This window comes from Mustela putorius, unplaced genomic scaffold (genome assembly GCF_011764305.1).
Source record: "Mustela putorius furo isolate JIRA1106 unplaced genomic scaffold, ASM1176430v1.1 tig00003854_pilon_pilon_pilon, whole genome shotgun sequence".
NCBI classification, from domain to species: domain Eukaryota; kingdom Metazoa; phylum Chordata; class Mammalia; order Carnivora; family Mustelidae; genus Mustela; species Mustela putorius.
This window is the reverse complement of record NW_025422006.1, coordinates 5082221-5100437: the sequence shown is the minus strand read 5'-3', so window position 1 is coordinate 5100437 and position 18217 is coordinate 5082221. Positions and strand designations below refer to the sequence as shown.

General features: G+C 51.5%; 1 protein-coding gene and 1 long non-coding RNA gene across 9 annotated transcripts in view; one reads left to right on the top strand and one right to left on the bottom strand.

Annotated features, from left to right (window-relative positions):
* Nucleotides 1-2492: 2492 nt before the first annotated feature.
* On the bottom strand, nt 2493-4647 carry LOC123387519. Its single transcript, XR_006601958.1, has 3 exons — nt 4189-4647; nt 3680-3817; nt 2493-2830 (listed from the first exon to the last, which is right to left on the bottom strand). It is a non-coding gene; the product is annotated as an uncharacterized LOC123387519 (long non-coding RNA).
* Nucleotides 4648-4812: 165 nt separating this feature from the next.
* The window catches only part of SMARCA2 (SWI/SNF related, matrix associated, actin dependent regulator of chromatin, subfamily a, member 2), a 179535-nt gene continuing 166130 nt past the window's right edge, over nt 4813-18217 (top strand). Inside the window, exon 1 of one of the 8 annotated variants that reach the window (XM_045065046.1) lies at nt 4813-4963. The gene's annotated coding sequence lies outside the window, so the exon portion shown is untranslated. The other 7 variants (XM_045065039.1, XM_045065045.1, XM_045065043.1 and 4 more) reach the window with 7 other exon arrangements.

Genomic DNA, 18217 nt, shown 5'->3' with positions numbered 1-18217 from the left:
TGAGGTGGGGGCACTGTCACCCCTCCCCGGGGCTCTTCAGTGAGTACTCCTCAGGTACAGCACTGGGCACGTGACCACTTTCCTGGGCACCTCGTAAAGGTGCTACTTGAATAAATATAATGAACGTTTGGAAAGCTTTTCTCTTTTTGATCATTGTATATATTTTTTTTAAAGATTTTATTTATTTATTTGACGGCAGACATCACAAGCAGGTAGAGACATGGGCAGAGGTAGAGGGGGAAGCAGGCTCCCTGCCAAGCAGAGAGCCGATGTGGGAGTCGATCCCAGGACCCCGGGATCATGACTTGAGCCGAAGGCAGTTGCTTAACCAACTGAGCCACCCACGTGCCCAAGAAATAGAATTTCTTTCTTTTTTTTTTTTTTTAAGATTTTATTTATTTATTTGACAGAGATTGCAAGTAGGCGGAGAGACAGGCAGAGAGAGAGGGGGAAGCAGGCTCTCCGCTGAGCAGAGACCCCGATGCGGGGCTCGATCCCAGGACCCTGAGATCATGACCTGAGCCGAAGGCAGAGGCTTAACTCACTGAGCCACCCAGGCACCCCCAAGAAATAGAATTTCTAATGTTCTTCCAAAATCACAGTGAACTGCCTTGCTCACTCCACTATGGAGACCCCACCTGAGGCAAATTATTTAATGCCTCTCAGTTTCTTCACCTGTAAAGTGGGGATAATGTCACGTAACTCAGTCGGATCAAGTGGACCAAGGGCATGGGTCAAGGCCTGTGCACAAACCCTGGCCTGTGATTTAAAGGAGAAATAAAAGGAGATACTATTATCCTGATTACTCCTCTATCACACGGCTGTTAAGTGAACTCGTGTTGCTCCTAGCCTAATTTAAAAACCACACAAAACCTCCTCTCAGTGCTCTCTATATGACTTCGAGAGCTGTAGTTTCTCACCTCCGACCTCACCCCCCGAAACAGAACAAACCAAACAAAAGCATATTAGCCTTTTCAGCTTGAAAAACAGCGGATTCTGAACACTTAGTAATCCTGTTCATTAGCTTGAGAATTACTAATTGGGAAGACCCCTTAGATCCTATCAGATAATTTTAATATGGGAGAGGGTTGTTTGCTTTTTGGTGTTTTTGCTTTGTTTTTAAACAACATACAATGTACTAGACGCCTGGCTAAGGGCTGAGGTTTCAAAGATGAATTGAACTTGCTCTAGGCCCTCCAGGCACTAACCATCTAGTGGAGGATACCAACCAAATAATCGCATCAAAGTGGTAAGAGCTATAATGGAGGTACACACTGGTTGCTATGGGAGCAGAGTCGGCTAAGCAGCTTCTTTTGCCTGGGGAGGGCAAGGAGGGCCACCGGAAGGAGGCTGGGCCATAGCTGAGTCTTGGAGGATAGGCCTGGGAATCTGCATTTTGGTCGGACGGAGGTATATCCAGTATGGCCCCTTAGGAACCTGCGGGTAGTCCAGGTTTCTGGCGCCGGGGTTTGAGGGGTTTGAGGAAGTCAACGAGACTGGCAGAAATCCGTCCGTGCTCAGCCTTGGATGACATGCTATGACCGAAATTTATCACGGAATGTATTGGAAATAGACAAAGGCTCTTAAGTGAGAGGGAGATGCCATCACAGAGAACAGGGCGGATATTTTGGAGGAACGACTGACGAAACAAAATCTCTTGAGACAGTTGGTTGGGAAAAAGGAGAAAGAAGAGCTTTTACCTCTGTAGTCAATTTACTTGCTAATTCTAAACTCGTCACTAAAGTAAATGTCGGCTAATTCACTTTTGTCCAAGAGCCTAAACAAGTTTAGGCTCCATGACTGCAGAAGAAGTATTCATTTCCTAAGTGTCTGACTTGTTCCTGTCGGAAGCCTGGCAACACTTCAGCCGGCCATTACCAGTTTGCCTGGTGGGATTACAAGCTTCCAAATGTTGCATGAGGAATTGTTCCCTATGAGGATGTTATAGCCAGATACCAATTTTCAAACCCAACATCCACTCTAAACAGAACATCAACCGCAGCCGACTTACATAACAAGTGAAAGTGGCCATACAGACATGAAAGAGCGACTTCCATCTCTTGATGCCAAACTAGAAAGAGAAAAGCAAGTTCAGAGAACACATCATGACTCATCAAAGTCCAAAAGGAAAAGCTTCACTCACACACAGCCACCCGCGCAACCTCTTGGGGTCCTTTTAGCCTGCAACCATATTGGCTTTTGTGTGGATCTTCTGCGAGACAAAAGAACCCCATCATTTTCCTCCTTAACATCAGTCGTTACATGTTGCTTTACCTAAGAGATGAAGCTTCTGCTCCATGTTCTACAGGCTTCCCCCGCACCCGTACTGAGTGAATGCCTTTTCATTTCTCCTGAGTGTAGGCCTTACTTTCTAACATTTCCACTTTCTGCAGCGCCTGCCACCAACAAGACGATTCTTCCCGAGGGAAGACCAAAAGGGAGACGGTGGTGCTTTCTTAGACCAATACGAAGGGAAAAGGAGATGCAGTATCTGTATTTAAGCTCTGCTCCCAGAGACAGATTTTATTTTTCAGTTCCCATAGTTGAGTATAGAATTCATTGATACCAGTCCTTCCAAGCGCTGCATCAAAATGTTATATGAGCTGAGGAATATACACGGGTAGCAAAGCAAGCATTTTCTTCTCCACTCTCCCTCTGACAAAACGCCAGGAGGAATGGCCAGTCTCTTCCTCCAGTGTCTTACTAAGATGATTGTTCTCTCTTTGAAATGTGGCATGGCCGGTGAAGATGGAATCCTAAAGGGATCAAAGGTACTTACGCACAAGGAAGGATAAGTGTGAGGTTGGTGTGCCAGAGAAACAAATTGGGCCTGAAAAAAAAATTAGAACCTATTATTAGCTAATATAATAAGCATTGCCATTAGGTGAGGGCCCTCTTACTGACAACTAGATTATCTGGCTATATTATTAGTTGCGGTTTATGAGGCAGTTAGAAGTTATACTTTTACTACATTGCTAATTTCAAGGTTTCTCGATGTCTGTTTCCTGGGGAAAAGTTATCCTGGCATATCCTCAGGCAGAAAAACAAGTTCTAACAGTCAGTCCTTTAGGGCATACTCTATCCTATTTCTCTTAGATGCGTTCTCTTTTGTTATCCCGAGGTTCACTTTGGGATAGATGGGAAAGTATAACGCTGAAGTTATCAAGCAGGTCACAAAGCCTCAGAAACTACGGGATGCTGACATGGACACTCCTTGGCTCCTGAACTTGGTGGCCTTGCAGACTTCTGCTTCCCCTCGCAATGGGCCAGCCACGTAAACAGATTTTGCCATTTCATGAGCCGATGCAGCCTTGTTTCTTGTCTTCAACTTCTCCAGTGCCCAGTTCGCAGCATCCTAGAACTGCGTTTCAGACCGGCCTGCTCCAAGAGTCAATTCTGCAACTGCAAAATGGTCTTAAAATAGGATTTTACTCTAGGGGGAAAATCCTCAACCAAATAGCCACAGTGCGCTTTGAATGACTAATTGAAGCCATTACATTACAAAATAAGGGATACATCATTCTTTTCATAACACTACCATATAGGAACAGTTTTAATTTTAAGAGTCAAGCACTTACATTAATCTGAGTCTGAAATAATAGGCCCCTGATTTAAAATCTCCTAACATTCTTTCACACTTCATAAAACTAAAAATAAAATTGTCTCAGCAAACACTGACCTATTCCGCCAGCCAAAGAACTGTATTTCAAGGAGAATTGGAACAAGAGGTCGCCCAACTGCCAAGTGCCGGCAATCCACTGTGCGGAGCCTTAATCGCTCTTAAATGCGAGGTGGGAGAGAAGAGCCAGCCTGTGGACTGTACAGGATAAGAGATTTATTCCCCTTCCTAAATCAAAAGCAGATTCCATGCTTCAGCTGTCCCCTAAGCCGCTCGCCCCGCCCCCACGGGGTTGTTTTTCCGTAATTTTGTATATATTCCCTTCGCAGATGACAGGTGAGGGAAGCTTCCAGTGCCCTATCTGGTCCACGAAGTAAACAGAGGGGTGAGGATGGGCTTATTTATTTACAAGGCGTTCAGCCTCTCAGCTGTTTTTTTTTTTTTTTTTCCCCCTCACTGGCATTTGGAAGCTTGCCGTCCTCCAGAAAAGAGACAGATTTGGCAGGAATGTTCTTTGTGCCCGCCTCCCTTTTTACCGGGGAGGAAGGGGACAGATTTATAATTACAACCTTGAGTGGGGGTTGGGGAGAAAAAGTTTCAGCCGGCACGACGATGCCTGTTTCTTCTTTCACGGTCAAGACCGTGCCGCCAGCCGCTCTGGTGCCCCCCCGGGAGCCCTCCGCCTGTCCCCTCCCTTTCCCTCTGCAGGCTGGCTCCGGCAGGCGGAGGCACCGTTACATTCCAGCACCTTCTCCACATACCCCCAAACTACTACGCGCGATTACTACGGCCGCCCTGGCTCTCCCGGGGCCGCCTCCGCTTCCCCAGCCTCCCCGGTGCGGGCAGGGGGAGCCCGGAGCACGGCGGGGACAGCGACAACGGGCGCCCGACCGCGCCGGGGCTCGGGGGACGCTCGGCGTCCTGCGCAGTGTCCCCGCTCCAGGCACGAGCACGGCCCGAGAGCCGGCGCCTCGCAGACACACACGGATCCACGCATACAGTAGAGCTGTCTCGATCCACATTCTGGCACACCGCCCCCTCCTCCCCCCCCCCCCACCCCGAGCTCCCGGAGTCGCTGCGCGGGCCGAGTGACAGGCGCGTCCCGCCAACCCGCGCCCGGCCGGGCAGGGAGGAGCGGCGCGCGGGGCCAACTGCGGCGCGTCTTCCGGCGCCCGCGGAGGCGGCGAGGGCGGGACGCGGGGCGGAGCCCGAGTTTAGGAAGAGGAGGGGATGGCTGTCATCAATGAAGTCATATTCATAATCTAGTCCTCTCTCCCTCTGTTTCTGTACTCTGGGTGACTCAGAGAGGGAAGAGATTCAGCCAGCACACTGCTCGCGAGCAAGGTAAATATAACTTACAACTCCTTTCTCCTCTCTCCCCTCCCTCCGGCCTCGGGGCTGCCGCCGCCGCACCAACACCCCTCCGGCTCCGCGCCGCCTTCGCCGGGGATCATTCATTATCATCCTAATTATTATTTATTGTGCATGCACGGAGACCAAAACAAACAGGCGGGCCAACCGCCGCCACCACCACAACAAAAAAAAAGCCCGCCTCCTCCCCGCGGGCCTCAGGTGGAATGCTCTAACGACAGCTCCCGGGCGGCCGCGGAAGAAACGGGAAAGTTTCAACCGAACCTCGCTGTTCTAATAATAACAGTAATGATGACTACTTCGGGGAGGCGAGGGGCGGGGGGAATCCCCACGAACCCCAGCCTTGACCCTAGGTAGGCAGTCAGCGGTGCGCTGCCAACTCAAGGTTGCAACACACACACACACACACACACACACACACACACACACACACACTCGGCCAGGTTGCAATCCCCCCCCCCCCACGCCACCCCACCATCCCCTTAAAGCAGGGGGAGGGGGACGGTGGAGGGGGGCAGGCTGGAGGGCCCGGGAGGAGGATGGACAGGCGACAGTTCACCCCAGCAGTCCTCCCCGGAAGAGTTGGAAGGGGAGCGGGAGAGGAGGGCGAGGAGCCCGGGCTGGCGGCGGGGCGCCAACGAGCGCGGCTGCCGCCCGCCGCCCGGGGACTTGTTTAAAGGGCTCCCGTGGCCGAGACGCCAGCGGATCGCCGCGGGCGAAGCCGGAGCCGGCGCGCCGTAGAGGCGGCCGCCACCGCCGCGGGGCCGGTGCGTGCCGGATCGGAGGTGTCACCTCCACTTGGCGGGTTCTCTCGGGCGGGGATGGGGACGCTGACCGGTACGCAGGCCTTTAGGCAAAGGGGTTACCGGGGCGCTGCGCCCGGGGCTCTGCGGACGTCCCTGCCTCGGGTACCTGGCGGCCGCGCGGGCTCGGGTGTTGAAGTTCGGGGTGTCCGGCCCCGGGCCGCACCGCCGGGAGGGCGGGAGGAGGCCCCAGAGAAGGAGGTCGGAGGTGCCCGCCGGGCTCAGTTACCCTGCCCTCCCCCTCCCGGGGTTTGTTTTCTTTTGCTTGGCGTCGTCCCCCAGCTTGAGCCGCGGGAACCTCGGGCGTCGGTCGCCCGCGATCGTCCGGGTGCTAGGGGCTCGCTGGGGCCCGGGAGAGCCGCCGCGGCTGCGGGCCGGGAGGCCATGATCTGGATAATCTTCTCTGCCTGACTGTCACAAACAGGACCCGCGCGCACCCGGGCAGCAGTGGTGGCGTTCGCCGGAGAAGGGGAAGGGCTGCGGGGGGGCGGGGGAAGGAGGGAGGGGGTGGCGAGGGCGGGAGGCGGGGAGACCCGGTGGGAGCCTCCTCCCAACGATGACACGCACCCCTTCCTTCTCGCTCCCTGCTTTCGAGTTTGCTTTATTCCCATCCCAACCTGATTTACCCCTTCCTCTGCTCTCCCCCTCCATCCGGCCGTCTTCCCTCCTCCCGTTTGCGTTGCAAAACAGGGCCATGCCATCTGCAAAGGTGTCGCGATGCACTTCCCCAAATAACCGGTCCGGCGTGCCAGTCCCTAGGCGCCCTCCGGCTGCGGGCGCACGCCGAGCCCGGTGCTCCGGGTGCCCCGCACCAGGCCTCGCAGCCTGGGCGCAGTTGCACCGCGCGGGGCGGGGCGCAGCAGTGCGGGCTCCGGGGGACCCCCGTGCCCTGGTCCCGGCACTCGGCGGGTTTCCGGTACACGCGGGGAGATCGCCGCCTGCCAGCGTCTTCGCGCTCGCCCCTGCCTCCGCCGCCTGGATTGCATTATTATTTTTATCCGGGTTGCAGCTTGCGGCGGATCCTGGTGAGCGCGGGGCAGGCCGGACTGCCGGGGGTGGGGGGTGGGGGCGGAGGGAAGTTGGACACGGATCAGGCAGGAAAAAAGAAAAAAAAAAAAAAAAAGTTTGGCAGGGCGGCTAAGTAGGGAGGGGGGCGGGAGGGGGCGGCGAGCTCCCGCCGCTCGCGTCTCCGCGCCCTCGGGGCCGGCGCGAGCGTGTCTGCGCGTGAGTGTGAGTGTGTGTTGTGCGCGCCGGGGCCCGTGCGTCGCGAGCAGAGGCGCCGGCGGCCGCCGGGAGCCCCGGGAGGACCAGGCGAGGTTTGGTGGCGGGGGCCGGGGGCGGGGGGTGGCGTGTGCGTGTGGCAGTGAGTGTGCGTGTGCGCGCGCGAGCGGCGGGGAATCAGGAAGTCACAGCAGCGAAGCGCACACAGACATGTTTGATCGCCGTGACATGACGCGCGCGAGGGAGGAAGCGGCGGCGGCGGCGGCGGCGGCGGGGGCCGGGCCGCGGGCTCGGGCGCGGGCCTAGGGCTCGGCTGGGGAGCCCCGCTCCGACCGCCGGTGGCGCCGCCGCCGCAGGCTCGCCGAGCCCCGCGCCTCTTTTTGTTCCGCGTCCCCCAGGTAAGGAGCCTGCGCCGGCGCCGCCCGCCGGGTGCGGAGCTTGTTCCAGCGCTTTCCCTGCCGGCCCCCTCCGGGCTCCCGGCTCGCCTTTCCTGCAAAGTCAGGCAGGCGGGGCAGGCGGGCTCCTCGCCCTCCGCTCGGTCGCGTGGAAAACTTTCCAGCGGGAAGCCCCGCGAGGGGGCCACGGAGAAGGCCTCGCCGGCGGCTGTCGCTGGTCAGCGCCTTCTCCTCCGGGTCCGGAGAGTGGAGTCGCCGCTGTTGCACATGCAAACTTTGGGCCTAAACGTGCCTGCAACTCTCGCAGGATTTACTCCGGCACTCAAATAAATAGGCCGAGTCGTCCCTTTGCTCTTGCCAGGCGTTTGGAGACGGGCTTGGGGAGTCGGGGGAAGTGGAGGGGGCTGTCGTGCAGAATCCATTCCTTCTCTCATGTCTGCGCCGGGTGTTATGTAATTTTAATAGCACATGGGTGCAAAGCCCACACTGGGCTTCTCCCCTCCTTTGTTTATATAACTTTGGGGAGAGTTTTGCAAGGTTTCGCCTTTTTTCCTTCCTCCCCAATCTGGTGGACGTTGGTGCTTTCGAAACCACAAAGCGACGGGGGTTGATATTTGATGCAGAGCTGTCATCATTGTCTCCTGGTCACCAGATAGACTCCATTCCTAAGTACCTGAAATGTTAGAGCCCGGGGGAAGCGCTAACGATACACACGTTCATCTCCTGCACGGGGCGGTTATTTTTAACATCTGTGCGTCATGAAGAGCAGAGTTAAATTTTAAACTCCCATTGCAAAGGACTTTTTTATTTACACCCGGTCGTGCCGTGCTCCCAGGAGCAGAACGCTTGTAGGAACAGAAAGCTTGTTGCTGGCGTGTGGAGTAGCAGAGAATTTCTGCCGCACCAAGCGAAGACTCAGAAGGCCCCGAGAGCTTGACTAAAATAAAAGCCATACCCACCAGCATATGTGTGTAGAGACACTTCGATGTGCACGTTCAGATATTTCGGTAATATTTTGCGTCGATTTGTGGGGGGGGGGGGGCAGGGCCACTGCCCCAGGCTTGTTTGCTCACACAAGACCTGGTAGGCGACCAGCCTACTTTGAGCACGCTGGTGAAGTGTTAAGAGGTGTGGCAGGTCTTTATCCAAGTTGGTGTATTGTTATGCAAATCCAGACACACTCCCTCTTTTAGGGATCTAATTGCGCTTTTATTCTCCTGGACTTTTTTTTTTTTTTTTTCTTTTAAGTTCCCTGACTCCAGTGTTTGCACTAGGAAGAAGGGATTTGGAGATACCTGTTAGGTACCAAAGATATTTATGGCAGTGGACTAAGGAAAAAATCCAAACCTGGGGACTGGGATCCATTTACCTGATTGGAGGCATTAAGCAGAGGTGGTGCCTTGTGGGTAAATAAGATTGTGAAAATAAATTAGGAGTTTGGGGTATCAGAACCCTTGAAGAATGGTCAGAGGGGAGGGAGTGTCTCCTTCAATGCAGCCTTTCTCTTCTGAGTGACAGCAGTGACATCCCAGCTCTGGGACTAGCTGCACTGTGGCGTCTTAAGAAAATATTCACCGCAAGAGTGTGTTCAAAGGAGCTTTAGATCTTTTCTTTTGTTCGGTTTTAAAGTGGTTTTTGAGCATTTCTTGTCAAGTTTCTTGAAAGGTGCTTTGACCAATACCTGAGGCTTGGAATTGACCAAAAAAAAAAAAAAAAAAAAAAAAAAGAGTGCTTCTGCTTGTATTTTATTGCTAATCCTGGAATTATTTCTGACAGTGTAACTGGAAAGTAACACTTTGGCAAATAATTATTCAAAACTTTCTGTCTTTGATTAAGATCAGACATTTACAGGGCAGTGTAAAAGCGTATCCCATTCTCTCTAGGAGACCATTTGGATGCCCCTCACTTTACTATAATATTTTGACATCTCATTTTAAAGGCTTTTATTTTATTAGAGCAAGATCAGAAAAGTGAAAACTTTTTCATAAGCTATAAAAGAGGTGGTGTCCTCCAGTGTTTTCCTGGCTTTTTTTTCTTTTTCTTTCTTTCTTTTTTTTTTTTTTTTTTTCCTTTAGAAGTCTTCCTTTGTAAACAAGGTCTTTGTTTGTCAAACTGCCCTAGGTCAGCAGCTTTCTGATACTCCAGAGAAATAATAAATCATGATTGGTGACATCTTGACATGCTGCCACGAGAACTGAATTATCACAAATATAATGCTGGGCAGGGTTTGCCAGCGCTGGCCTTGTGAGGGAGTGTTGATAGGACCTGATTTCAACCAGCCCAAGTTTTGATTCCCACTGTTTGGGGTCAAGTTGGTTTTCAGGGGAGCCACGGACAGTTTGTTGCTTAACATGAGTGGACTGGGAGAACTCCCTATAAATGAGTCACTTTTCTCTTCTGCAGTGTTTCTGGTGAACAGATGAGAAAATTTCCCTAATGGGAAAGCCATATTTGGGGAGCTGCTTCTGATTTTTCTCTTGTCACTTTCTTGTGTGAAAGAGTGGTCTTCTGAATCACTCCTTGTCCTTAAATGTGTTCTGTAGATCGTTTCAGACCTACAGAGGATGCTGACTTCTCTGTCGTCTTGGGAAGAGTTTGCATGATGGAACTCTAATCTCTAGCCATTTGAAAAAGTCTCGGGTCATTCCGTAAGTAGTTGCGAGCAGAAAATAGGAATGGCGGTAAAGCTGTTTGGTAGAGTACTTAGGAAGGCCTGAGATGTTTATTTTTTCTGCATAGGAAGTCATGATTATATTTACCAGAGAATACAGAAGTCTAAAACTCAGGGCTGCCGCAATCATTATGAAAAATAGCATATGTACTTTGAGGTTATTTATCAGCAAGTTAAATGGGGTCTTGCAATGTGGGTTTGCAAAACTTTACACCTCATTGCTATTTATTATGACTTTGGTTTTTTTTTTTTTTTTTTCTCTCATGTGAATGTAGTACTTTTCCCTGGAAGTATTCAGGATACATTAGACTGTCAGTATTACAGGTTTTAAAGATACAGTCAAAGATGCTTGAATAATTATACCTCAGCAAAAATCATATCATAGAGCTGATGACATTCAGAAACCACCTCGCTGGGTCTTTACGATGTTGGATAGAGGAATCTTTTGATTTTAATTATGGGTGAATAACTTACTAATTCACTCATTTGGAATGATGGTTTAGATACAGAATACAGGATTTTGGCTGAAATATTGACGTAAGTGGTGCCCTTCTGGGCGTCTGGATTTATAACACATTATTATGTAATTGAAGCTGTGAATTGTGATGCTTTCTTCGTTATGTAAGACTTTCAGAACATTCACACAGTTATAATCAGGCTATAGGCCTGTATCATGTAAAAGCTTTAAAAATCACAGCTTTCTCTAGTATTTTCAGGGGCATAAGTATCAACCCAAGCATTGGTTTTACACCAAGACCATTATCGACACCATTATCTACAGTGATGCAAGCACTGATGTTTTAGGAACTTTTTAGGAGCTGATCTCCTCCAGATATGGGCTGACCCTTTCATGAATTGTCCAGTGGAACCCGTAGGAGTTGAAATGAGTTTGAAGTTTAAAAACCATTAAATATAATTCTAATCCCCCCCCCACCTCCCCCCCTTCTTAAAAGCTGAATTCAGGATTTGGAAATTTAAATTACTTAAAAATAGAAAACTCATATCCGAGCAAAAAATATCGGGATGTATTGTTTGGTCGGTTAATAGTAACCCCAGGGAAATTGTCTGTTGGTTTGTCTTTGTGTTTTCTTCTTGAGGATGATTATGTATTTCTTCACCCACTTGATGTTGCATATCCCAATTGTTCTCGTCCCACTGGAAGATATGTCACTGAACTTGCAAGTGGAATGGACAGGAGGGAAGCCCTCTCCCCTTTTCCCCGCACTGCTTTTGAAGTGGGCACATGCTGCCCTTTGTAGCATCTGCAGCGACCTGGGCTGTTGCCGCTGTGCCGTACTCATACATGTGCTAAAATGCTATTAAGCCAAGCCCATAACTCCGTGAAAAGTACACAATCTACAACTGAGATTAAATCTACAATTAAATCTGCAGTTGTGTTTTCAAGAATAGATCTGAGAATATGGTAAACCGCGCAGGCCTCGTGATGCAGGGAGAGGTCGGGGGAGTTGTCGCAGGTCCATGGGGTAGCCTTGTGGGGAGGGGTGGGGCACATGGGGGTACTGAGCATCAGAAGAAAAATCCAGAGACTACAGGGGCTGGTGTGAAGAATCCATGAGAAGACGTTTGACCTGATGGCTCAGGGAGGAGGTTCGTGTTGGGGAGAATTTGTGGAAGACAACGTTGGACGTGGTAGAAAGACTTGACATCCGGACTATTGCAGGAATGTTTTATCCAGTGCTTACTGGAGGCTTGTCTCAGAAGTTTTGAACGAGGGAATTCATGAGCAAAAATAGTTTACATCGCCCTGTGGATTCGAGGCTGGGGTGGGTGTCGAAACCATTGGAAGGGTGTCCCGGTAATATACATTTTTACAGCAGAGCTCATAAGGTGTCTTCAAATTTGGTATTTTACTTGATTCATATCAGAATCGTGGTTGTAGCCGACGACTGTTTTGCCTAGTTTGTAGATGAAGAACTCGAAACTTGAGCTCCAATGAGCTATGGTGGTGATTTCTTTTAAAGGGCATGTTAGCAGTAAATGGCCATTATCCATTTTAATTGCAGTGAACTTGAAGGGTTCCTACTTGAACTTTTGTAGCTACTGTGAAAGCCCCAGCAAGTGGGGCATATCAAAACCCTGAGGTTCATTCAGCAAAGAAGGGTCGAGCTTTACTGCAAAGTCATAGCGCACCTTCTCAGCCAGAAGAGTTTTTAAAATAGGTATTTCAGACTCATATGTTTAGGTTTAATGTGTAAATGCAGTTATCTTAGCGGACAGAGAAGGAGGTGGCTACCACCATTTCTTACCAGCATCCCAAATGAGGCTGCTTGCCCGGGGAGCTCACAGAACCGAGGAAGGAGGGTTGTACATGTGAATGGACACAGGACGGTACCTGTCAGGGTGGCGTCCTCTGAAGCGAGCTTTTGTCAGTTTGGTTGGCGTGGTGTGGTTTTGGCCAGTTGCCTAGCAGTTTGGGTTCAACTAAATGTTGGAAGTGATGGCCATCGGTGATAACCTTTATAACTACCAAAGGTCATGAGTCCTGCGTTAAAAGGATGCTCTGCCCTAGTGTTGTTTTGCTGAGGGACTTTTTTCTGGTACTTTGGGTTTGCTCATAGACACCCTCCTCTGAAGCCTTTTTCCTCGGCGGAAAGGTTGGCTCTCCTCGTGGAGGAGGTCCTGGGATTGTGACATAGGTAGGCCACCATCTTGAAGGGTGATGGTGTTAAGTGCCAGGTTCCTGAGTATCCCCAGGGAAGGGCAGGGCAGGAATTAGCTGTTGCAATGTTTGTGTTCTCTTTTGTCCCACACAGAGCTTCCCCTGAGCCTTGGCCAGGTCTGATTCTGGGCAAGGACCGTCCCAGGCCAGGTTATTTAAAGGGAAGGCAGCAGCTAACCTTGTTTGTTTCCTTCGCCGTTTGACAGAAAAGGTCACAAAAGCCGGACCGAGTACCATGTTTTTATTCCCACCCCTTTTTATTTTTATTGTTTTATTTTTAAAAGATTTTATTTATTTATTTGAGACAGAAAAGGGCACAAGGCAGTGGGCGGGGGCAGGGGGGAGTTGCAGACGGAGAAGGAGAAACAGGCTCCCCAGTGAGCAGGAAGCCTGATGTGGGACTCGATCCCAGGTGGGATGCTGACCTGAGCCCAAGGCAGATGCTTAACTGACTGAGCCACCCAGGCGCCGCAAATCCAACCCCTTTTTAAAACCTACTTGACTTTGAATGGGAAACTGACAGAAAGCACTAGGAGGAAAATGTTTTCTAGGCTTTTCTAGAATTTGGGGTCCAGTGACATGTCCCGTTGAACTTCAGGCCCGGCGTGGTTTTTCCCCGTGGCGTGTTCTGTTTCAAGCTGCACGTCCCAGACCGAGGAGTGGGAGGCCTTTTGGTAATGTTTCTCTGTCTATCCAGGCAACCTTGGTCTCTGAAAAAGAAACTTCTGGTGGATTTATTTCCTTTATCTTCACTGCTGTTCTAGCCCACGCCCCACTCCCCCATTAAGCACAGCAGCGCTTCTGTTCCCGTTGGAGAGATGTTGCTACTTCTTGTAGGAGAATTATCAATTCCTTTATACAGAGCTGCACAGAAAGCGAGAAGCGCTTCAGGTCAGGAGATGTTCTGAATCAGCAAACAGACATAAAAAGAACCCTTATCTTAACTATCTCCTGAGCCCTGCAGTTCTCCCGCAACAGCCAGAGAACTTTAAAAGGACGGAGCTATTCCCCGGGATGCGAGGGGGGCCTAGTTTTTATTGCGAATGTGCCACCTTTGACCCGGACCCCAGTCTTTGTGTAAGTCCGGCAGCGATGAAGATGTGCGGGGAAGCCGGGATGTGCCCACGCTTCCTCGCCTGAGTTACTGAAGAGTCGGTGTCGAGTCGGGATGTCCTGTCTCCCCCCCGCAAACCCTTTCTGTGCTTAGAAAACGAAAGTGTCTGGGAGACATACATCTATTTATTTGTTTGGTTGGTTGTTTGGTTGGTTGGTTTTATGTTTTTTTCCTTGGAGGCCTAGCTGAAAGGTCACCTTCTCCAGGAAGCCCACCGGTATTCCCTCTGCCTCCTTCCACCCTGCAGAGCGCAGGCAGTCTCTCCTGTCCGTCCTTAGCTGTTTGCCTTCTTGTCTTGCAGGAGCTTCCATCTGGGCCCCCACTGCTCTTTATGGAAAAGTCTCTTTCCCTATCAGACTGGCGGAGCCTCGGGGTAAGCCCTCGGGGCCTTTCTGTGCCTCCTACCTGCCTTGTGGGCAGTGGAGATTCAGGACAGCTGGGAATGGACAAGCAAAATGGGCCCTCTGGACGTCTGATTAGACTTCAGCGACCTTCATGCATGACCTCATGTCCACCTCCTATGCTCTCCCGGGCTTTTGGTCACTTCTCTGTCCCTTCATGGGTTGATCTAGTATCACAGCTGGATCTTCAGCCTGGCAGGATCTCCCTCCCATTATTGCCACCTGGAGACTTCTCTGCCCTTCTCTTTGCGTTCCGGGTTCCTGCACGTATGGGGCTCCCGCCTGCCCCAGGGGTGCAGTGGCTCAGCACTGGGCTGCGGCAGGAGATGCAGAGTTCTGTCGACAGATGTGACTCTGAGCCAGCTTCGTGGTCCCTTTCTCACTTCCTGCCCTCACCTTTTACAGGGGGATGTGACAGCAGGTGTCCTCAACTCAGGTTGCTCCTGTGACTCTGACGCCCCCGGGGGCATGTTTAAATATGACGGCAAGCGGGGGGGGGGGGGGCAGTAGTGTTTCGGCTGATCACAGTAGGACAGGAAAAGGTGTAGGTTTGGTCGCTGTCGTCATGGTCAGGCTGGCGACCCTCCACGTTCCAGGAAGTTGAACTCCTATTTAATATGCATCATGATGGGTGCCACCGCTGGGGCTTGCTCAGCTCAGGAGAGAAGGAAGGAGGGAAGGCATCTGGGGTGGTTGCCGCTGTGGGAAGCTCCAACGACTTTTATTTTTAAAAACACACACTCCCCAGTTGTAAAGGCAGGATCCAGATGCAGAAAAAGACAGGGTGTACTGCTGAAAATGTCTTGGCCAAGAACAGGGCGGCCAGCCCTCAGGGAGCGCATTACGGGAGGGCGGAGACTCGCCCTGCCGTGCGTGGGGGGGGGGGGTCGCTGTGCTTTACGCTTTGTCCCCCCACCCCAGACGCGTCGCCTTCCTTCTGTCAGCCACATAACTGTGGGACAGGCTGTGCTCCTCTGTGACGGTGCGTAGCTCTCGCCACCCTACCTCCCAGCCCAAAGGAAACTCAGATTTTGAGTGTTACCTTGTGCAGAGACATGGGCTCCTCCCCTGTCCTGGTGATCTGAGCTTGTCCCAGGTCCCTACTGCGTCCACGCCTGTCACTGCCTGTCTGCATGCTGTCATCCGTGCTTTGCAGGAGGAAGAAGAGGGTTTGATTCCTAGGGACCCCCGGGTGGCTGGTGAAGGAGAAGCTGAGTTGGCCAACACTGGACTTGACACCCGAACCACAGTAACTTAGTAGTGCCCCGCGGCCCTGCTCGAAAGCTCAGCCGCTCTGTAATTCACAGCAGCCGAGTTGCTTTCCGCAGCGGGAAAGGCTGGTTGTGTCCTCACAACCGCGAAGAAGCTCCCAGCAGAAATACAGAGGGAGGGCCAAGAGGCCAGGGCTGTGACCTCCTCCTTGAGAGTCACCCCTCATCAGTCTACCGGGGTGCGGGTGGCGAGGCGTGAATCCCGGGACAGGCCAGATTCTGCCCCACAAAGGCCACCGCACACAGGACTGGGGCCCGTCCTCGAGATGCTTGGAGTCCTGGGTGCCCAGGTGGGGGAAGCCTTGAGATGCTCAAGCCCAGAAGAACCAAAAAGACTCTATAGAGGAAAAGCACTGGTGCCCCGGATCCCAGGGTTGGTGGTGGTCTCGGGATGGGAAGACCAGACAGAACCCGCATCTCTGGACGCGATCAGAGCAGCCTGAGTGTCCCGTTCCCGGTTTGGATGATCCTCCAGATTCCTGCCTGCATGAGCCGGGGCAAGGCTCCTCCTTAGTTACACTCCTCGGCCTCTCTGAGCTCCTTTCTTTGCGACGCGCGGTTGGCCCAGGCGCCAGACGCTTCTCTTCTTCGTAAGGAGTTTCCTCCACAACATGTTGCTGTGTCCACAGTCCCTGGAGGTATCCAGTACTTTTCCATCCCCCCCCCCTCTCGTCTCTTTTCCCCTTAAAGAACCTTTTTAGGAGTTGCCTTTAACATAAAAACGAGGAGCATTTGTATGGGACAGTATACAAGTAATCCCAGCATCCAGCCAGATTCCCCCACGGCAGCGATTCCATACCTGGGCACGAGGCAGGATTAAGGGTCAATATACGTTAAAACAGAAAATGTGGCCAGTGGGGACCGCCAGGCTCAGCATTCATATCTTCATTGTTCAGACCGCTGATGGGTTACCGGAATAGCTATTGAAGCCCATGTCAAGGTAAACCATAACAGGAAGTAAGCAATTTCCTTTTATTCACTGAAAAATAAAGGGGTGTATTAGTTTGCTGATATACATGAAAGAACATTATAACTTGTAGTACCTCCGAGTTGACGTCAGCTCCCTAAATTTAGGACGCTGACTGAACGAGCCTGTGTATGAGGGGGTGGCATGCAAAAAAAAAAAAAAAAAAAAAAAAAAAAAAAAAAAAAAGTTACTTCTGCCCGCTTTGTTAATCACAAAGAATAAATAATAACATTTGGCTCTCTAGTGAATTCAAGGCTATAATTCACGCTTGAAGCTTCCCTGTTGTTTTAGAAACCACTTCAGCTGGGTTCTGAGTCCCATCTTGTATCAGCAAAACACTGTGTTATAATCCCTCCAACGTAGCCTTTCATTGCTTCCCGTTTTAGCTCGAATTCATTCATCAGAATGGCCTAAATTCTTGCCTCCCCTTCCTAGATTTCTTTATGTGAACGTAGCTCAGGCATGGATTACTCTCTAATTTTTTATTTATCAAATAACGGGTGCTATTCATAGTTTGCCCTTGGAATCCGTGGGCCTGCATTCAGCTCCTTTTTGAGCCCTTCCCACACGACAGGCAGGCTGGAGGAACCGGGGACACATAGGAGTGAAGGGGAGCAGGACCCGTGCCCTCAAGGCCCTCACTTTCCAGAGACTCAGCAGGAGGGGAGAGCCGGAGGCGACGAATGGAACTAATGTGGGTTTTTTGCGTATCCCCGGCCGTGAGCGGCCGGGCCCCTGTGGTCCATTCCCAGCCCTACCACTAAGTAGTGGGTGAGCAAATCACCGACAGGGTCTCATTCTGTGTTTTTTGAGGTTGACAGCAGAAAAGTTTTTGTGTGGACAGTGTGCGTGGCCCCAGGTAGTATAAGGTCCTGTGTCGCACTGAACACTGACGCTCTTCAGTTACCACCGATGCGGCCTCTGGGAATCAGCATCTTTGCTTGTTTTGGGTCCCGTCCAAGAGGCAGGCATGCCCACCATGAGGCAGTTCCCCACGACAAGGGGATGCCAAGAAGTCTTGGAGTGTGGGTGACGGAATCTGGCTTTCCCAAAGTCGGAGAACTGGGATTTTCTCACCCCGTCCGTGCTGGGTGCGATCTGGTAGTCACAGATGACTTCTCTTGGAGATCTTGGGCCACAGAGAAGCCAAGGTTGAATCCCCGGTCTCAGTTCTCCAAGTGGTCTTCGATTCATGAGCCGGCAGGAGGACCACATTGAAACCGCTCCTTCTGGGGTGCCCGGCTAGCGTCTGCCTTCAGTCCAGGTCATCATCTCGGGGGCCTGGGGTCATCAAGCCTCCCTCTCGGGCATCCCTGCTTCTCCCTCTGCTGCTCCCCCTCCTTGTGCTCCCCGTCTCTCGGTCAAATAAATAAATCTTTAAAAAAAAGAAATCAGTGAACTGTTTCTTCTGATCACTTGTGGTACAGCAGAGGCGGTGGGGACAGTAATGATGCGTGGGGGGCAGGGGAGGCCCGGCGGTGACACAGCACTTACACTGCGTTTCGGTCTCAGCCAGTCGCTGTTCTTTGTCGGCATTTGAACCCCTGTCCCACAGCCTCTGCTTTTCCCACAACGGCTAATTCTCTTTCCTTCTCTGTTTCTGAAATTGTACTTCTTTCCCCCCGTTTAACTGTCTAGAATTCTCTGTGAAGTTTCCGGCGCTCATTCGCTTAGGAAAATGTGTCTTGGTTGGATACTTTTTCA